The 18,966-nt window shown below is 41.7% G+C and overlaps 1 protein-coding gene across 10 annotated transcripts in view; it reads left to right on the top strand.

Annotated features, from left to right (window-relative positions):
- sgcd (sarcoglycan, delta (dystrophin-associated glycoprotein)) overlaps positions 1–18,966 on the top strand; it is a 171,815-nt gene that overhangs the window by 73,508 nt on the left and 79,341 nt on the right. The gene's annotated exons all lie outside the window — the stretch shown is intronic.

Below are 18,966 nucleotides of genomic sequence, written 5' to 3'. Positions count from 1 at the left end.
ACTTCTTTTTCATTTCAGTTTGTACCGTTAGGCGTCACTACAGCACGTGATCCATTTCCAATTTTGTTTTATTTAAAAATGCTGATTTTATTCATTTTTCCCGAAAAGAAATAAAATAAATTATCTCGTATACTACACTATCTCCATAAAATTCATTTTTTTCCTATTCATGAAAAACATCTGGATGATTTTTTTTTCTCTTGTAGTATTACAACTTTTTTCCCCAATAGTATTTCATCTTTACCCTTACAAATTGACAACTTTTTCTCGTAACATTGTTTTTTTCTTTTTAAAATGTAAAATTCAGCTTTATTCTTCTAGCATTAATAGTTTGTTTTTGTTGATAATGTAAAACTATATATAATATAGAATTTTTTTTTTTACTCATATTACCATTTCATTCTATTAAGACTTTTTTTCTTGTAATGCTACAACTTTATTCTCATAAAATACCGCAACTTGAAAAAAAAAAAAAGCCTGTTTCGAAAAATGCTACTTCATTCCCATGAGACAACTTTTTTTTCCCACCTCATCAAAATACATTTTTCTTTCCTATTTTCTGATTTCGTGGTGTCCCGCAAGGCGTTATCTCCCGCTGTTTGCTGGCTCCGTCTGTCTCTTCCTGCCTCGTCACCGACTCAAACCGCGGGGGCTGTGGGGTGGTGGGGGTGATCGCTTCACACCCATCCCTTGATTTGTCTACGCAGACGCCAGTGCACTTTTCATTTTAACGCCGCCATTTTCCTCTCAACTCTTAAATTAACTTTCAGATGGGACGAACCGGTGCCCTTGACGCCGCCGTTGTGTGTTTTTATTTGGAGGAAGTCCGACCGGACGTGAGGACGTGCAGATTCTATTAGAGCCTTGCCGTCTATTATTTTCCTGTAACCTTCCCAAGCGTCTGTTGGCTGCCCTTCACCAAGATCAGGCCTCTTAAGCCTGTTAGCCAGATAATGCAAAAACTACACACAATCACGGGGAATATGTTCCAGAGCCACTGGCGAAAGACGAAAATACACGCCATAGAAAGACCGTCTGGGGAAAAAATAAATAAATAAATAAATTGGCGTGCAGTTTTACTCCTCCCACGTTTTAAATACATTTACTGTAAACTTATTAAAACACACTTAACAAAATTGTCCCTTTGTTGGTCCTTCCTAACAAAACAAAATTCTGAAATCCATTTCCATATATGACTTTCATATTTTACAATATCGTCACAGTATATATTTGTATGAAAGACGAAGTAAAGTTCTTGTAGCTTGTTTATCATAGTACCGTGCATCTGACTTTTAAAGAAAAAAATAGTGGTCTGCTAGAAGGGGGTTGATAGGTTGATTATTAGTATAGACATGACATCACACGCGGCACGGTGGAGAACTGGTTAGAGCGTCTGCCTCACAGTTCTGAGGACCGGGGTTCAATCCCCGGCCCTGCCTGTGTGGAGCTTGCATGTTCTCCCCGTGCCTGCGTGGGTTTTCTCCGGGCACTCCGGTTTCCTCCCGCATCCCAAAAACATGCATGGTAGGTTAATTGATGTCTCTAAATTGCCCGTAGGTGTGAAGGGTTGTTTGTTTATGTGTGCCCTGCGGTTGGCTGGCAACCAGTTGAGGGTGTACCCCGCCTCCTGCCCGATGATAGCTGGGATAGGCTCCAGCACTCCCACGACCCTTGTGAGGAGAAGCGGCTCAGAAAATGGATGGGTGGATGGATGACATCACACTAAATTTTAAAGAGGACGAGCACTGTCACAGTTTGCTTGCATCGGGGGAAAGTGGGGCTGTGACCCACCAAGAACAAATTAGTCTTTTGACTGTTATTTTTGGATAGCTTAGTTTATCACTGTTACAGTCTGCTCGCATTGGGACCAAGTGGGCAGTGCTCTCCCGGATCCATCCATCCATGGCTGGGTGTAACGTGTAGCGCCCTCTACAGGACTGGAGTGTGTTGCCTTCCAGGTTATGAGTTCTTCAGTCCAACGAGTCGAGAAAAATTATCCATTTTCTACGGTGCTTATCCTCTTTCGGGTCGCGGGTTCTCTGGAGCCAGTTGCAGGGCACATGTTGACAAATGACAAGTCACTTCATTCACACCGATTGGCAATTTTACTTCTTCAATGAACCTACCGTGGATGTTTTTAAAATGTGGGAGGATGTCTGAGTACTCTTAGAGAACCCACGCAGGCACTTGGAGAACATACAAACTGAGCCACGGTTCGGACCCAGCATCTCTCGACTGTGAAGCAGACATGCTAACCACTATCCCAGCATGCTGCCCTCAGGGCAGAAAACCATTCAAATTCCCATCCTGCTGTTCTTTTGCCGTTTCAGTTTTGACTGGGTTGCATTCCAAGTGGCAAACTGTCAGCATGCCCCACGTAGTGCAGCGGCGTACGGTAACACCGCGCAGCCCGCCTGGCCTTGCTTTGTGATGTGTTCAAAGACCCCCGGTGAAAGCCAAGCAGCTGACTAGCATGGGAAATATCCAAGAGTCCATATTCTGAATGTTGTTTCAGCACTGCAGGTGGTTGGCGTAGAGGTTGCCGTGTGTCTACATAGCAGGGAAAGGTCAAGAGATTTTGTTGGTATTCCGCAGTTGTGCTCTTTCTTTAAAGGGGGGAGGTGGCGGGGGGTCAGAGTACTTGATGGCACAGCGGGCACTCGAGCTTGAAATGATGCGGCTCGCCGTGCCACACGGCTCGCCCGCGAGGCCGCCGTAAATCGCGCTGTGTAAATAAAGATCGACCTCGCTCCGCCAGATCTCGGCTCTCCAGTCTCTGTATAAACAATGTCCTGCTTCCTCCTCCTCGCTTTGAGATTTACATCTCTCTCACTGCCAGACTTTTCCCATTTGTTGTACAGCGTGTAATGGACAACTAAAGATGGACGCCGAGCGCGGTATCGTTGGCATGCATCGATACCGGATTTTCTCAAGCACCACGCTTATCTCAGCATCAGAGGTGGGAGACTCGAGTCATATGATTTGGCTTGAGGAAGATTACTCTACTCACAAAATTCTAGGGTTATTGGGCTTTCGGGTGAGATTTTATGTTGAACCTAAAATGCGCTATAACCTTTACAGGTGAACTTCGGTCGACCTTTTCAAAACTTTTGAATGCCCAACTATTCAATGTTTCAGCACTTTTTGCACAACTTGCTGCTCTGTAACAAGGGAGCTGCACTGCAAACTTCACAATTGAGCAATGAAAATTTCCCAGGATGTCCACTTCTGTGCCTTTCTGTGACTCTTCCAGTCTCTCTGTTGCCTCCTGCTGATGACATTCTATGACACTCTCAGCTCAGTGGCTTTTTTCTTCAGTGCCTTTCTGTGACTCTTCCAGTCTTTCCGTATCTGTCTGAGCAAATGTTTCTGCACTCCTGCCCACTGCGATGTAATAGTGAGGCAGATTGGTGTAATACCCCCCCCCCCCCCGCCCCCCCCCAATTAATCAGTGGGGGCTTCAGACAATTGCCATTTGTTTTCAGTCTTGTTATCAACACTATTCAGGTCAAAGCCAAAAGTTAAGCAGAATTGCGCCACGTTTTGCTGAATGCAGATTAGCCTCAGCTAACAGCATTAGCTTCTTGAAATTTTGGGTCCGGTTCTGCTGAGATCATTGGAAATTATTCTTATTTTATTTTTATTATTTTTGCTTTAGATTTAGTCCATCCAAGGTTCATCTTACATTACAACTCTTTTATCGTCAAATTCTGCTGGTTGTAATGGATTCTTAAAAATGCAAGTCCATGGCTGTGAGTTGTGAGCTTGTTACAGAATAGGCACTCCTGCACAGGAGGTTAATAACTAGAGGAGCAGCGCTTGCCATTGATGGATTTTCAGGGGGACACTGAAATTAGAGGTCCACTGATTTGACGTGACCAGAAGGCCCAAATTAGGTCCAAATTTAAAAGTTGAAGGGATTTAGCATTTAGCATTTGATCCCAACGCTTAATAGCTATCCAATCAGATGGTGCTTCTTTAATTTGTACACACCAAGTGTGTCAGAAGTGTGATCCATGGTGTGCCTAGTTAAGAAGACCCTTCAAACTGTTAAGTTCAGTGCCATAGATACCTGTGAGATGGATTGGAATATGCCAGAAACCCCATTTTGATGGGAACCACTCATTAGACAAATGGTGTCAGAAGTGGGCTCTGCAGTGAGCCTACATAAGAGCCTCGGGACTGGTAATCTCAGTGCCATAGATGCCAGTGAAATATTGGCCTATTACACACAATTTGTGTTGAGGGCACTATATTTTAGAGAGATGGTGTCAGAAATTGGATATGTTGAGTGCTCAGTTGAGATGACCTTTAGGATAAGTGACCATGGTGCCATACGTTCCATCGAGATGGAAATGACCACCAAATCTGTGTTGAGGACACTCGCCCTCTGGTATCAGAAGTGGGATGCCTAACCAGTACATGTTACAGCAATCCACCATGCTTAAAATGATCTTCCCCAGTTCAACTCAATGATGATTTATATCTGCAACAAAGTGAGACCTCCATGATAAATGATGTCAGAAGTGGGATCTGTGACCTGTCCAGTACCCTTGCGACCGGTGGCGCCATTGGAATATGTCCTTGTGAGATGTAGTGGAATTGGCCACCAAATCTGATGAGGGGGACGACACCTCTGGTGTCAGAAGTGGGATCGCTAACCGTGACATTGTTTACAATCCACCATTCTTAGCTTCGTCTTACCCAATTCATATAACCTAATGTTGCTTTACATGTGCAACAAGTTGAGATTTCTGTGACACGTGGTGTCAGAAGTCGGATCCATGATTGGTGGTGTTGCCTGGTTTGAGAAAACCTTAGACAGGAGACCTCAGATGTTGAGAACACGTCCCCTGCGGTGTCAGAAGTGGGATGGCTAACTGTGACATGACATAGGACTCCACCATGCTTAGAATCTTGTTCCTCGACCCATTAAACCCAATGATGCTTTATAGCTGCATGCCATTTGATAGCTCCCCCTATTCCGTTTAGCTTTCAAGCAGTGGTGCCCATAGTTAAAATATCCTTCTCATGTTCCAGACAATCATCTTTATTTCACATTCTAATTGCGCCGTAACGTGCTACTGTCTGCTATAATTCAGCAAGCGGAGGAACGGCATGGCGCTAAATTGAAAATCTCCTCGTGCCACACTCGTGCGCTTGTAATGCGGTTGCGATAAAATGTGGGCCGACGTAGCGCGGCGACAGAATTTTAATTGAGCAATTACAATTGGAACTCCGGCTGGCAGATGAAACGGGCCCGGCCGCCGTCGCCACGGCCACAATTAACAGTCGCACTTATTAACCCTCTCATTCCGGAGATTTAATGAAGCCGTGCGGGCGGAGTGTTGTTTATTGAATGCGCCAAGACGTGGACCCCAACAACATCTTTAAAGAGTTAGGGAACTTTGATGTACTAAGGTCATTGTAGCCAAGTCACAAGTTCCATTTGTGCTTCTATGGTTATCGTCACATCATCGCAAACTTTTTATCATTCACTTTTTTGTTGCACTCCAAATCGTCCCGCTTTTGAGGCATTCAACTTGATCAATGTAATCTAAAGTAAAAAAAAATAATAATAAATATTAAAAAAAAAAAAAAAACACAAAAAGAGATGAATTAGAACAGCAGTGAGATAAAAAAAAATATATTTTTAAAAATCATTATTAAGGAAGGAGATACATTGTAACAAAGCTAACAAATTTATGTTAAATTTAAACAGATTAATGTTATTCAAAGTTATATTGGGGTTTGTATTGGTTTCTCATAGTCGGCGCAGAATTTGAGTGGTTGGAGGGAAGTAAACCACAGTGTGTTGCATTATTTGTATATTTTTCAAACAATTTTATATAACGATCACAAACAAGTATAACATTGCAAATTTGGATTTTTGTTCATTCTCATCACTCATTAATGTATCAATCAAAGCGGCTCTGCTTATATTGGGTTCTTAATGGTTGTCATAGGCAATGCAGACCTTGGATTGGCTGGAGGGAAATAAGCACCGCCTTTGTTTAGGTGGAAAGGTTAGGTTGCGTACGAGTTTCCGGGGTCCGTTTGTTTGAAGCTACTGAGACGTCATCTGACGTTAAAATAAACTCATTCTCTAAATGTGCAATAACGTAAAGTTGTGTAATATTTCCGTATATTCAATAGTTGGTACTGGTACTTTGATGCGGTTTTGCCACAGACCCGCCCATCATGTGTACCGAGCCGTTCCGTCACAGTGATCGAGTAACTCTCGAGACGTGACAACATTGATCCATAAGTATATGCCTGTTATTATTATTATTGTATTATTTTTCATGTTTTCATAACCCCAATTTCTATGTAGACGTGTCTCATTACATTCAGTAATTAGCCACACGGTCCTGCTAATGCGCATTTGCACAACAGGCGCATATCATTGCATTCAGTAATTAGCCACACGGTCCTGCTCACGCGAATGCGGACAATAGGCACGTCTCATTCCATTCGGTAATTAGCCGCATGCGCACAACAGACGCGTCTCTTTGCATTCAGTAATTAGCCACACGGTCCTGCTAATGCGCATGTGCACAACAGACGCGTCTCTTTGCATTCAGTAATTAGCCACACGGTCCTGCTAACGCGCAGGCACATCTCATTACATTCAGGCACTCAAGAAAAGAGAGGTGAAGTCAAAGTCATTTTGGCGAAGACAGTGACCACTCATTTGGAATATCACGCTTCAGTGATTTCCATCATTAAGATGCGGCCCTTTTTTGCTCGCGGGCCTCTTTGAGCCCCTCCTTCCCACCTGTTGCAGACCCTCATGTTGCGCACCTTGCAAGTCAGCGAATCATTTGCAGATGAACGACGTTCTCAAGTCATTTGCATGGCCGGTCAGCAGCATGAAAGGCACATAACAACTTTAATCTGGTGATTAGGAATTAATTTGCCACTAAGATTGAATGCATTATGTATCTGCAAATCATATTAGCGGGGAAATGGAGAACGAACAGGAAAATAACGCGAGTAGAACTCAGCAGAACAACAAATAAAACGCTACAGTAAAGGTTATTTTGTGCTGTTATGAAGATCACATTAATAACTGAAATAACAGAGTCCAAATTGAAGTAAACATGGTTTGGATGAAATCCAGAATCTGTTGTAAGAGTAAATATGTATCGTCCATATTGGTGGAATAAGACTCATTAAAGGGGATTCGTTACGGAACATGTACTTTTTAATAGCTTGGCCCTCCCCACAAAATGTGTATAATTCCCAATATTAATACAGTGTTCTCCTGCATTCCTGATTCACTATTTGCAAATTGACCAAATAGAAAAGTCGTGCTTGGAAAAGATTAATGGCATTACCATACATTTCAGTGGGGAAAGATGATTTGAGATACACGTGTTTTGAGTTACGAGTGGGTCATGGAACGAATCAAACACATTTTAAGGCACCACTGTACTACTTTCCTATTTGCCATTCTATTAGTTTTTGACTCGGTGATATAGAGATACCATGTTCGCCCACGAGCAAAATTCCGTGGGCGGCGACTCCTCCCTAAAAATGTTTTGCCCATAGGTGCCAAAGCACTACATGAAGCTCCTCCACTTACTTCAACGTAGTTCGTTGCCACTAAAATGCCTCACGCCACTGTTTTCCAATTCAAAGCTGGCTGCTTAACATTTTTGTACGATGTACCGCTACATTGTCGTGTAAATATGGCGAGATTCAAACTCCGAAACCCTTGACTGCGAGGCAGCTTTAACCAACCACGTCCTTCACCTTGCTGTGTCTTCCATTAGTATTATGACAAAGCACACTTTCCTCTTAGCTGTCAAAGCACTGAATAAAAAAATAAAAAATAATAATTCTAATCGGGCATGTTAGTATTAAGTAGCTCCTGACAGCTTCCTGCTATGATTGTTTCAGGGCTTCTCGAGGTCGCCGCTAATCGTGTTTCAGCTTAACTTGACAGCGCTGCACGCTTTTTTGGGGGAGTGGTTGGTGATTTTGTCCTCCCCCCCCCCCCCCCCCCCCCCCCCACCCCATTTTGCTTGGGAAAGATCATCATCGCACACAGTAAAAACTGACACACCCACAAACACACACAGACACTTATAAATCATGCACATGCAATCTCTCGGGTGCACATATGCTTGTATACACACTGATGGCTTTCTTTGAGATTCACGGCGTGCTGTAAAACCATCTTGTTAAAAAAACAAAACAAAAAAAGTGTTGGGCCTTCTGCCTCAACTCTGGAGTGTTCATTAACTGACACGCACGCACATATAGCGAGGCGCCAACACACATAAAGTGACCCCTGCGAGGAATTCATTCATTTTTATGCCTCCTCCTCACCGCATGACTGTTTATTTGTTTTTCCGAACCATTAGGTCAGCAGCTTTTCGGGACTCAATTCACTTTTTTTTTTTTTTTTCCTTAATTTTCTTTTTTTTACTTTGTTGAATGTGTGCCACAGCTGCTAAAATGGCTTTTAAAAGATCTTAAAAGTAAAGCTGTCTAATGCGTCTGACTTGGCAGCCAAACCTTTAAATGCTCACGACGAGGAAGTAAACTTCTGTCGCCTCTTTCATAGCGATGTCGTCATCCGATGCAGGAACTGCTGCGCTACATGAAAAGCGGTATTAATTGTGTAGATAGGTAGGTTGCGTAGCAGTTTGCAGTTTCAACTAGTGCCCCTCTGACAAAACCCATGGCCCTAGCCTGCCCCCCAGTAAAATTGGTCTGGAACCAACACTGATGCACAGAAGGAGCAGGGGTGTCAAACTCATTTTTGTCACGGGCCACATCGTAGTTATGACTTCCCTCGTAGGGCCGCTAGAACTGTGAACCCATATAAATGAAAGCTTACCTCCTATACTGTAATTACATACAGTATACCCAACACATTGATGAATAGCCAGTTTTGAAATCAGAAGCCTATAAAAAGATGTTTTTCAACCATTACATTTATTTTCAAAGGGGGATTAGTAACAAAAAAATGTTTGCAATGGTACTACATCAGAATACAATGATCAATTTTGATTTGCTTTCGCGGGCCACATAAAATGATGTGGCGGGCCGGATCTGGCCCCCGGGCCACCAGTTTGACATCCGTGCGGAACAAGTCCTGTTAAACCTCTTCAGCTCAGTTTCAGGGTGTGCGGTTGATGTGCCAACCACGAGGCCGCCTTGCTGCCCCCTGGTCAACATGTGAAGCGCCACGCGCTCATATGCCCACCTATCTTTTGATCAGAAGGGTAACGGCGGCTAGCCAGTTGGCGGCTACCAGTAGAAGCTAACGTAGCATTATATATCTTTGCACATAATGTACCAGGTTTGCAGGGTTTGTATGGTTGTTTGAGCAGCTGTCCGACATTTGCCTCCGGCTTCCCCCCTTTCGTCCTCCTCGCCCTCCTTCTGTATATTCATGCCAGCATGTTCGTAGCTCGCGGTCAAACCATCTGTGAAGTCGCCGCGTGCCAGCAGCGGAAAACATTGCGCCCCGCCGGTACGAGCCACGTTGTCACAAATCGTATGCGCCCATATAAATGAGCGTTATTACAAAAAAAATAAAAATAAAGCTTACATTTTCCGTTTTCCACCTGAGTTTAAACACAACGTGCTCATGCCCCAGTTTAGACCTTCTTGTGTGGAAACGTCACACCTGACTTTTATAGACTTGTACAGTGTTCGAGAACGATGGTTGTCTGTATGTGCCCCGCAATTGACCAGTCCAGGTTGTAGACGGCTTCTCTTGTCCAAAATTAGTCGTATCCTAGGATTGACTGTCGACCAGTCCAGGGAGTTGTCAACATTTTTTCACAGGTATCAATAAAAATTGTCTTTGAGTAATTTAGCAAAACCTAATTACTCAGCCTGCTAGTAGCATGCTATTCGTTTCAGCGTCAAAAGACTGTGTGCTATTAATCTGATCAATGCAAAAGTCAATTTATTAGCCAGTCCCTCAATGATCATGTTAATTGTCTGAATTTACACCACTTTTTTTATTTTTATTTTTATTTATTTATTTTTTTTAATGAACTTATCTGTTGAAGTGTGACGTCCACACTTCACACATTCAAACTACGGCGGTAGAGAAAACGGCACAAATGATCATTTAAGCCGTTTGCCTTGTTTTTAGTCAAATGGGTTTGTTTCCAAGCGGTGCCATCGGGAAATATGTGCGACGTCATATAAATTTAACATCCTACCGCTAAGTGGGAACCAGGGGCCTGACTGGACCAGAAGTGCCACACCAGCAATGTCATCTTTTGATTTGCTTTGCCGGAGTGAGGGATTGTGGGTAATTTATAGCACCGCTGAGAGACCGCGAGATCAAGAGCAGAACTTATTAGACAAGTTCCAAGACTCCCTGTTGCTTTGTAACATCAAATAATGGACCTGAGGAGAAAATACCAAAAGTATGCGATTCTTTTTTTTTTTTTGGGAGACTATTTTTAGATTGTGTGTGTGTGTGTATATGAAGTTTTGGCGTGTCCCCCTGTCAAGACGAGCTCGGGGACACTGGAGCCGTGGACCTTTTGCAGGGGGAGTCGAGCGACAATAAATCTCAAAAATCAATATGACAAGGCCCGGGGTAATCAGCATCAATGATTTTAAAGCGGAATAAGTTCCCAGGGGCAACGCCAGAATGATAAAATCCTCCGAAGCAGAGGAGTCTGGGGGGGGGGGGGCAAACATCCCGGGGATGAAGGATGGCGAGTTGTAGGAAAAAGAGGAGGAGAGTGAGAGAAAAGGATGAGGATTATTGATGCTTTTCATCCAGAAAGCCTTCAAGCAGTTTGGTTGTGCCTCGACTTGTCTGTTTTTGACTCCCCATCACTCACAATCACCCTTTTTCTTGACTTAGAACATTCAACTAGCTTCTTGACTCTTTATTTCTCTTCAAGGAAACGGCTTTTGTCACTTTCTCAGTCTTCTCAGTTTCACAGTATTTCTTCTCTCTTGGCCAAATATGCCGTAGAGTTTGTGTGATTGCTATTTTCACACCTTTATTGAAACCGCAGCAAAACAAAAATAATTGAAGTGAATAAACCAAACCTGAAGCCTCTGGGAGAATCGACAGGCAAAAAAAGCTCATTAAAAAACGTGTTCTTGTGGGAATTTAGCAGGCTTTGATTTAAAAAGTTGCAAAAATTGTCTACTTATGAACAAGTCTTTTCCAGTTGACTTTTGTTGAGAGAAGCAAGATACACTGGATAAATTGTTTCCCTAAACATCATTCAAAAATCGTCATCTGCGGCAGAAATATCAATTAATTGACACACCGCAATATTCCCTTCCCAAATTCAATAAACATTCAGCGAATTCTCCGAATCGATTCCACCCCCTGGCCAGCAGGGGGCGCTTTGTGTGCGGTTTGCAACGTCTGGACGATGGCCGCACTTGAACAAAACACAACAAAATTGTGACCAAAGCGAGCGTCAGTGGCATGAAGCCAACGCCTTCGACTTTTAAATCTGACATCTGGGGGGGATTTTGGATTCCCGTGTATATCCGGAACGCAGGAAATAGACAAAAAGTACGGTCTTTTGTAAGCTGTGCCGGGCAGAATTTTTATTTTCATCCCAATTTACAGGAAGAAAAAAATATTTTTTTTAAGTTAACATGCACTTTTTCACTGTTTATACAGAACTGTCTGTTTTTTTTTTTTTTGTGTACTCCATGTTTTATTTTATTCCCCACAATGTGAGGTGACACATTTCACATGGGCACGACAAGAGTCCATCTTACTGAATCAATGTCAAAACATACAAATCATTGCCGAGCTTTTTCTGTCGGGGAAGGAGCTAAGTTTAGCCTGGGTTGTTAGGGGAAGTTACGGTGAGTCTGTCACATGTGCACGTTACATGTGCACTTTAAAAAAAAATAATAATAAAAAATCAAATCAAGTCTGTAAGCCCTTTTTATTTTAAGGGATAACATTGAGTTTGAAATGATATCAAAATTTATCGGGATCATAGTCTGCGTTTTTTTTTTTTGCTATACTCTGGGCTTGGCTACTGAACACCCTTCTCCCCATTGTTACAAATGTTTTTTATTAGCTCCAACGCTTGTTGCAACTATTGCGACAGTGGCCTTTTGCCCCGATAGAAGACTATCTCGTCAACACTTCCCTCTGTGGGTTCCCGTGATATATTTTGTGTCACCTTGCGACGCTCGAAGCTGTCCCCGGCCTGCCCGTGCCGGATGCGTCCAAATCCCAGATAACGCTCTTAATACCCTCAGACTCTCCGCATCCTCAACTCCACAGGCATCCATCTTAAATGTTTTTTTTTTTTTTTTTTGTCAGCTGGGCCTTTCTCCAGCAGATAAATGTAGCCCGGATTCAGGGATTAGCCTCTTTTCAAAGCGAATGCAAACCTCCCAAACTCAAGAGTTGAGAAGCTTGGATTTATTTATTTTTTTATTTTTTTATTTTTTAGGGCAAAGCTATCCCACCAAGCTACACGGCGGAGATCACTGAATACGATGAATGACACCTGTTTTACACCTGGCTCTGCCCTTCACTCTCCTCATGATCATAATGAATAGCACCTTGTCGCACAAAACAAGTGACCTTCATTCTTGATGGATGATCGAAACATGCCTTTTTTTTAATTTTTTTATTAATGCTTTTGTCTGGTGATGAGTCTAATATATTCCGAGTGCTTCTCGGAGTCGCTGCTCGCTGCAACTGTTATCTTTTTTTTTTTTGCCCTGTATTATCAAGTCAAGGTTTGTGTGTGTTTTAAAAGATTGAAATGGACTTTGACTTGTATAGCGCTTTTCTACTTTTCAAGGTTCTCAAAGCAGTTTTAGTGTGTCCTCACTCCCCTACTGACGATGCGGCACCGGGGGATGCCACCGACAAACTGCCGCATTTGGCAAAACAGAGTGAAGAGTTTCCTTCCGGCTCGGGTAAATGGCAAGGGAAACCAGAAAAAAAAGCACCCGTAAAAACTTTAAATGTCCACAATATCTATTTTCAAGAGCTACAAAGGATGACGATATCCCATGTTTCGTGTTGACATGTATCATATAATATTTGTAGAAATAAATGATATATATCGATGTGTATTTAACTATTATCCGAAGACACCAGCCATAAGAAAAATGTAATTTTAGAAAGTTTGGGTTCATACTTTCATGTCATCGAGCCATTGTTGTCCTCGTTATCACATAATACATAGCAAGTCCGTTGACTTGTTTTTCGGGTTTGGTCACGTGATGTTCCCACAACCTTCGGGGATAGGGTGTAAAGAACAGTTTGTGACACCAGGCTACATCGCCGATGATGTGTTCAGGCGCATCAGATGTATTTAAGAACTATCCCTAACTATGTTGAAGTTTTCTTTTTAAGAGACATTTTGTAAATTCCTGTCTGAAAGTAACTTCTATTTGTGTTCATTTCCATAAATTATTGTTAATTGCCGTGGAAAGTTTCCAACTTTAGGAACTGACGAGCTTGACCGGTTTCTTCTTCCCCTCCCATCTGACTCACTCGTCTCCGCCGTAGCGCCCATCGATTTGACCCCTGTTTTTAGCCCCCTGTAAACAGACCTTTGGAGACCTTTTGCATGGCCAACGAGACCATTCGCGCATGCGAAGGGGGAGGACATGTTGACATGTTACCTTTTGCTCAGGCCGTATCTCCATCTGACGGTAAAGGTCAAGCCATGACTGAATTCACGCTGCGACTCCTCAACGCAACACGCGACGCAAGTGCGTCAGGAATAGGAATTACCCGAGGTCCCAGCCAGGAAGGGCAAGAACACAACATTCATCAATCATGAAAATAAATGAATATGAAAAAATATAAGAAATGATGAATAAAAGTACTACTTTTTTCCCTTTTTATTTGGAATAGTCTGATCTCAGTATCTTGAAATAATTTCAATATATAACTGGTTGATGACCCATTATCGTTAGCATTTTGCTATGCTATTTGCTGGGGAAAATAGTATTATAGTTTCAGGATTTTAGTGCTTTTCTTGTTAAGTTTAAAAAAAAATAAGTAATTTAAAACTCATTTCCGTAAAATTCCTAAATTGGATTTCTGACTTTATAACAGTTCGATGACTTGGTGAGACATTAATTATTGTCAATTGAGATTATTTTTTCATTTTTTTAGCAAATTATTTTTGATTGAATTTCAGGACTTTTCCTGTAATAATATGACTTTAAAATGACAATTTTCAAAATAGGAACTCCATGAATTTGTTCTTTTTTTTTTTTTTTTTTTTTTTTAGTATTTGTAATGAGATTTTATTAAAATGTTTTAAAAATCACATTGTGTGGTGATGGCAAACGCCTCGCCTAGCGCTGCTCTCCATTTATGTGCTCGCATTAGCAAATACTGCTGGATGCCCTGCGTCGTCGCCAGGTGCGACGTCCACTCAAAGAAATTTGCGCCACCGCCTTGCCTCAAATAGACGCCTCAATTTCTTCCTCTCAAGATAAAAACACGAGAGAGGCGCTTATTGAAGGGAGGCTTTTATTTGTACAAATATGCAGAATAATATGAAACAATGTTACACGTATAATATACATGGATATCTCAAGTTATGTCACGTAAATATGGAGTTGGGAGGAACGGTTTATTTATCCGAAAGGGATTACACACCTGGCGAATAAGTGGTGGTGTGGCGTCTAATCGAGGGTCGGATTCAAGTTTCTGCTCTTGAATTCGTCCTAAATGCCTGGTTGGTGCTGCTGTTTTGGTTAGCAACAGCGTTGTAAATGGGCTCAGCAATTGAGTTTTTGTTGCATTTACAATCCGGCCTACAAACTGAAATAATTACACCTGCCATGTTTTTAATGGCAAAGTGAAAGATTGTATTTGAGGGAGGTGTTTATTTTTTCTCTGACTGTCGACAAATGAAAATGCAGCATCTATTAGTGGGGGGGCTAATATACAGTTACTTGCTGCACTATTTCCTGATGATAGAGAAAAGTCAGGTGACTATTTGAGGGAGGCGGTCATTTTTCGTAAGTGTAACGACACACGCAGTGACAAATTAGGGTGCAGCGTCAATTCGAGGGACACTATTAAACTAAAAAATAGAGACTATTAACCAAGACAAAACAGTTTGTTTCGTGGTGGGAAAAGGCTGGTGTCTATTTGAGGGAGGTATTTGTTTTTCTGAAATGGAACGACACACCTACTGACTAATTGGCTTGCGGCGTCAATTCAAGGGAGACTATTATACGAAAGATATAGTCTGTGAATCAAAACACAACGTTTTTTGTTTGTTTTTGTGTTTGTTTTTTTCCCCCCTGGTGGGAAAAGGCTGGTGTGTGTTTGAGGGAAGTGTTTATTTTTCGTATGCGGCATGACACACCCAGTAACTAACTGGGGAGCGGCCACTATACAGTTGCTTTCTGATGGAAAAAAGGCACGTGTCTCTTTGAGAGAGGCGTGCATTTTTTGTAAGCGGGATGACCCTGGGGCGCGGCATCAATTACAGGAACACTTATACTAACTCAGATGGGAAAAGTTTATTCGTCTCAAGAGAACGACTACCTAGCAGCCTCGCCACTCATCGCTAAAAGCATGCTATTTATTTTTGCATTTTCACGCGCCGTGGTTATTACTGTTGGAGGCAGAAAGCGTTCAGCTAATGAATGCACGCTAGTCAAATGTAACATGACTGGTATGGTACTCCAGATGCGAGCGGCAGGGTGTGAAAGGGAACAGATGAAGGAGATACTCAAAGAAAGAAAGCTTAACCTTTACCTTTACAGTTTTTCCCCATTCATCCTTGCCTCCATTAATTTTGAAGCAAGAGTGACACTAATGGCCGCCAGCTCGCGATCGGCGCCGCCTACCTTGTTAATTAGACAGAGCAGGCCGGGGTGTCATGTCGCTGCACTCATTCTGCACTTGTGCACATGAAATGCAAACGTTGGTCTCAGTGCCTCCCCTCTAATTGTATCGGCTGACTACCAATTGGAGTCATATTTTTGACAACATGAATTAGAATTAAGGAGCTACTGCATGATATTCAAAATCCATAAAGTTTATCATGCCCTTTGCAAAATGGTCATTGCACCGGACTATTGCAATATTAGTCATTTGAACTGCTCTAAGTGCTAAAGGACTCTGCATCTTTTGCACAATTGTCACAAAAAAAACAAAAAACATTGTACTGGCATTACCAGATAACTATTAACCCTTTATTGCTCGGTGACTGTTTTTTTTGTCAATGTCTTTGTCTTAAAAGTGTTCTCTGTCAATTGACTGTCTGTTGTCGTACTAGAGCGGCTCCAACTACCGGAGACACATTCCTTGTGGGTTTTTTGGACATACTTGGCAAATAAAGATGATTCTGATTCTGATGTATCGTCTTCAGTAATGATCGGCGGCGTTCTGTCGTCTGAGATATGGCATTTATTAGGAAGGAGGCCTTTATTTGTGCTAATGTGTTTTGCAATAATATTCAGTTCTGTATTTCCTCAACTCGTGGGCCACTACTCTCATAGACACATTTCAATTAGTCAATATATAAGGTAAAAAAAAAAAAATGTCTCCCTCAAATAGACACCACCCTTTTCCCCAACATCAGGAAGTAATGACAAGTAAGTGTATAGTGGTCCCTACTCTAATAGGTGCTGTGTTTCAATTAATTGGCGTTTAGAGAAAATAAACACCTTCCTCAAAAAGAGAACACCTTCCTTTTTCCCATCACCAGGAAATAGTAACTGCAAGCAACTGTATAGTGTGCCTTCCTTCAATAGACACAGTGTTTCTATTTGCCACTGGGTGGGGAAAAATAAACACCTCCCTCAATTAGGCACCTCCTTGTTCTTAAAATATCAGGAAATCATAACAACTACTAAACTATAGTGGTCACAAAATAGGTAATACAAGCAGTAACGGAGTAAGTGTGAGACAAATAAACGCCTCCCTGAAATAGACTCCTCCCCCCCAAAAAATAAAAACTGGTGGTGACAGTCGTGACTCGGTTCATAAATTCTATGAGGATAATAATGTCCTTCTAATTGACACTGCGCCACTCTCCGTTGCCGTTTTTGCACCGTTCCACCTAATAAAAATAAACACCTGCCTGAAATAGACGACTCACTGAAATATGATGTGTATTTTAGTGTGCGATATGATCTCGCGAGTTAGCGTCAGACATCTCTAAGAGCCATGCAAATCACAAACACACCCAGTTCGTTAGTAATTAGCCAGAGAATTACCCCCTCGTTTCTGGCGTCTTCACGCCTCCCCACTGTGTATATTTTATTTTTCTCAGCGTGGAAAAAAAAAAAAACGGAAGGCCAAGTAAAGTTCAGAAGCAAGAAATTTGACTCCTCCTCCTCCTTGCTGTGTGGCGGCGCATGCTAATTTGAAGAGCAGTCACCCAAACCCGAGACCCCGCTCGCAAACGGTGTTTTTAATTTCAGCCCGGAGCAGAGCGGCGCCACCCTTCGTTAACCTGCCCCGACCTGCTCGTTAATTCACACTCCAGCTCTAATTAGGCGACGGCATACGTGCATGTGTGTGTCTCGCTGTGTGTGTGTCAGTATTTTATACAGAGTAGAAACAAAATAATTAATAAACTAAGAGCCAAGAGATCGGTTTCTAACAGCGGGACAGAGTCTGAGTCGGTTGGGGGTTGCTTTTAGAAAGCTACAAACGTCAATTAAAATGACGAGGAGCTGTTTTGAGAGAGGTTTTGGAGACAATGGGAATCTGGAAAGGTTCAATGTGGGGGAAAAAAAAATTAGCATCACTAAGTAGTTAAAATTCACCGTTGGGCCAATTACACAAAAGATGCTAATGCATTCACTCTTGTGAGTAATGCTAATAGATCCAATGTTATTTTTTTACAACACAAGCTAAGAGGGGGGGATTGTTACAGCCTTAGGCCACTTTTACGTTTATTGCACCACACAGTAGTTTTAAATAAATTAAAATAATATAATAAATTAGAATATGGTAGAAAAGTACATTTATTTCAGTGCTCATACATTATACACATTCAATAAACACTTGGGGAAAATACTTTTCAGAGGGCAAATTCCTGCCTAAATTTTACATTAAATTCACTGCCAGCCTTCCCAGTTTACATGGATATTTGACTTCTAAAGCCGTTAATGGCAGTGAATGTGTTAAAAAATCATTTTCATTGTTTCTTGATTGTTTGTCACATAATATTCTAGTTTGTAGAGATGTTGAATTTGGGGTTTTTGTTTGCTGCAAGCTGGAATAATAAAAGAAAATTTAAAAAAAATCACAAAATATTTCACACTGAGTTTGTGAAGTGCATCTCTATAATATGAGTTTTACTTTTTATATTGAACTACCTGACTAAATTAGGTTTTTGACATGATTTTAACTGATTGAGATTTGAAAATGCCAGATTGGACAAATAAGTTTGTGTTAAAGTTGAATTATAGTGTCCTTTGCTACCCACATGAAAGAGTTACGGAGCAATAAACCCTAATGCGTAGTATTATTTTATTTTATGTATTTATTTTTGGGGTCGTTGTCGACCAGTTGACAGCAGTGTGTTTAGTGGTACGGTACAGGTCGGAGATTTTTAAGACCCTTTGGGGGGGGGGGGGGGGAGGAAATGTCCTAAGACATGCACACCAAAAGGAGCAGCACAATCCCTATTGAATATAATCATGAACTCATGATGCCAAAGCTGTTTAATTCCTTACATTTTACTTATGTTTTTGTACAATACAATACTGAAAGGTGATATTTTGCTTAAAAAAAAAATTGGGGGGGGAGTGGGGGTCTAGAATAGATTAATGGCATTTCCATTGATTTCTATTGGGGGGAAAAAAATGACTTGAGTTACAAGCTTGGTCACTGAAGTAATTAAATGCTGAAGTCAAGGTACCACTTTACATACATGTCATTCTATGTCTGATACTTGTTGTTTGTACAGAACAGCGACCCACAAAACGGGTGGGGAAAAAAGCCTAGTGAAAAAAAAAAAAAACTGCAGCATGACTTTGTTTTCA

Source organism: Phyllopteryx taeniolatus, chromosome 17 (assembly GCF_024500385.1).
Source record: "Phyllopteryx taeniolatus isolate TA_2022b chromosome 17, UOR_Ptae_1.2, whole genome shotgun sequence".
NCBI lineage: Eukaryota > Metazoa > Chordata > Actinopteri > Syngnathiformes > Syngnathidae > Phyllopteryx > Phyllopteryx taeniolatus.
Note: the sequence above shows the minus strand (reverse complement) of the source record. Positions and strands in the feature narration are given on the sequence as shown.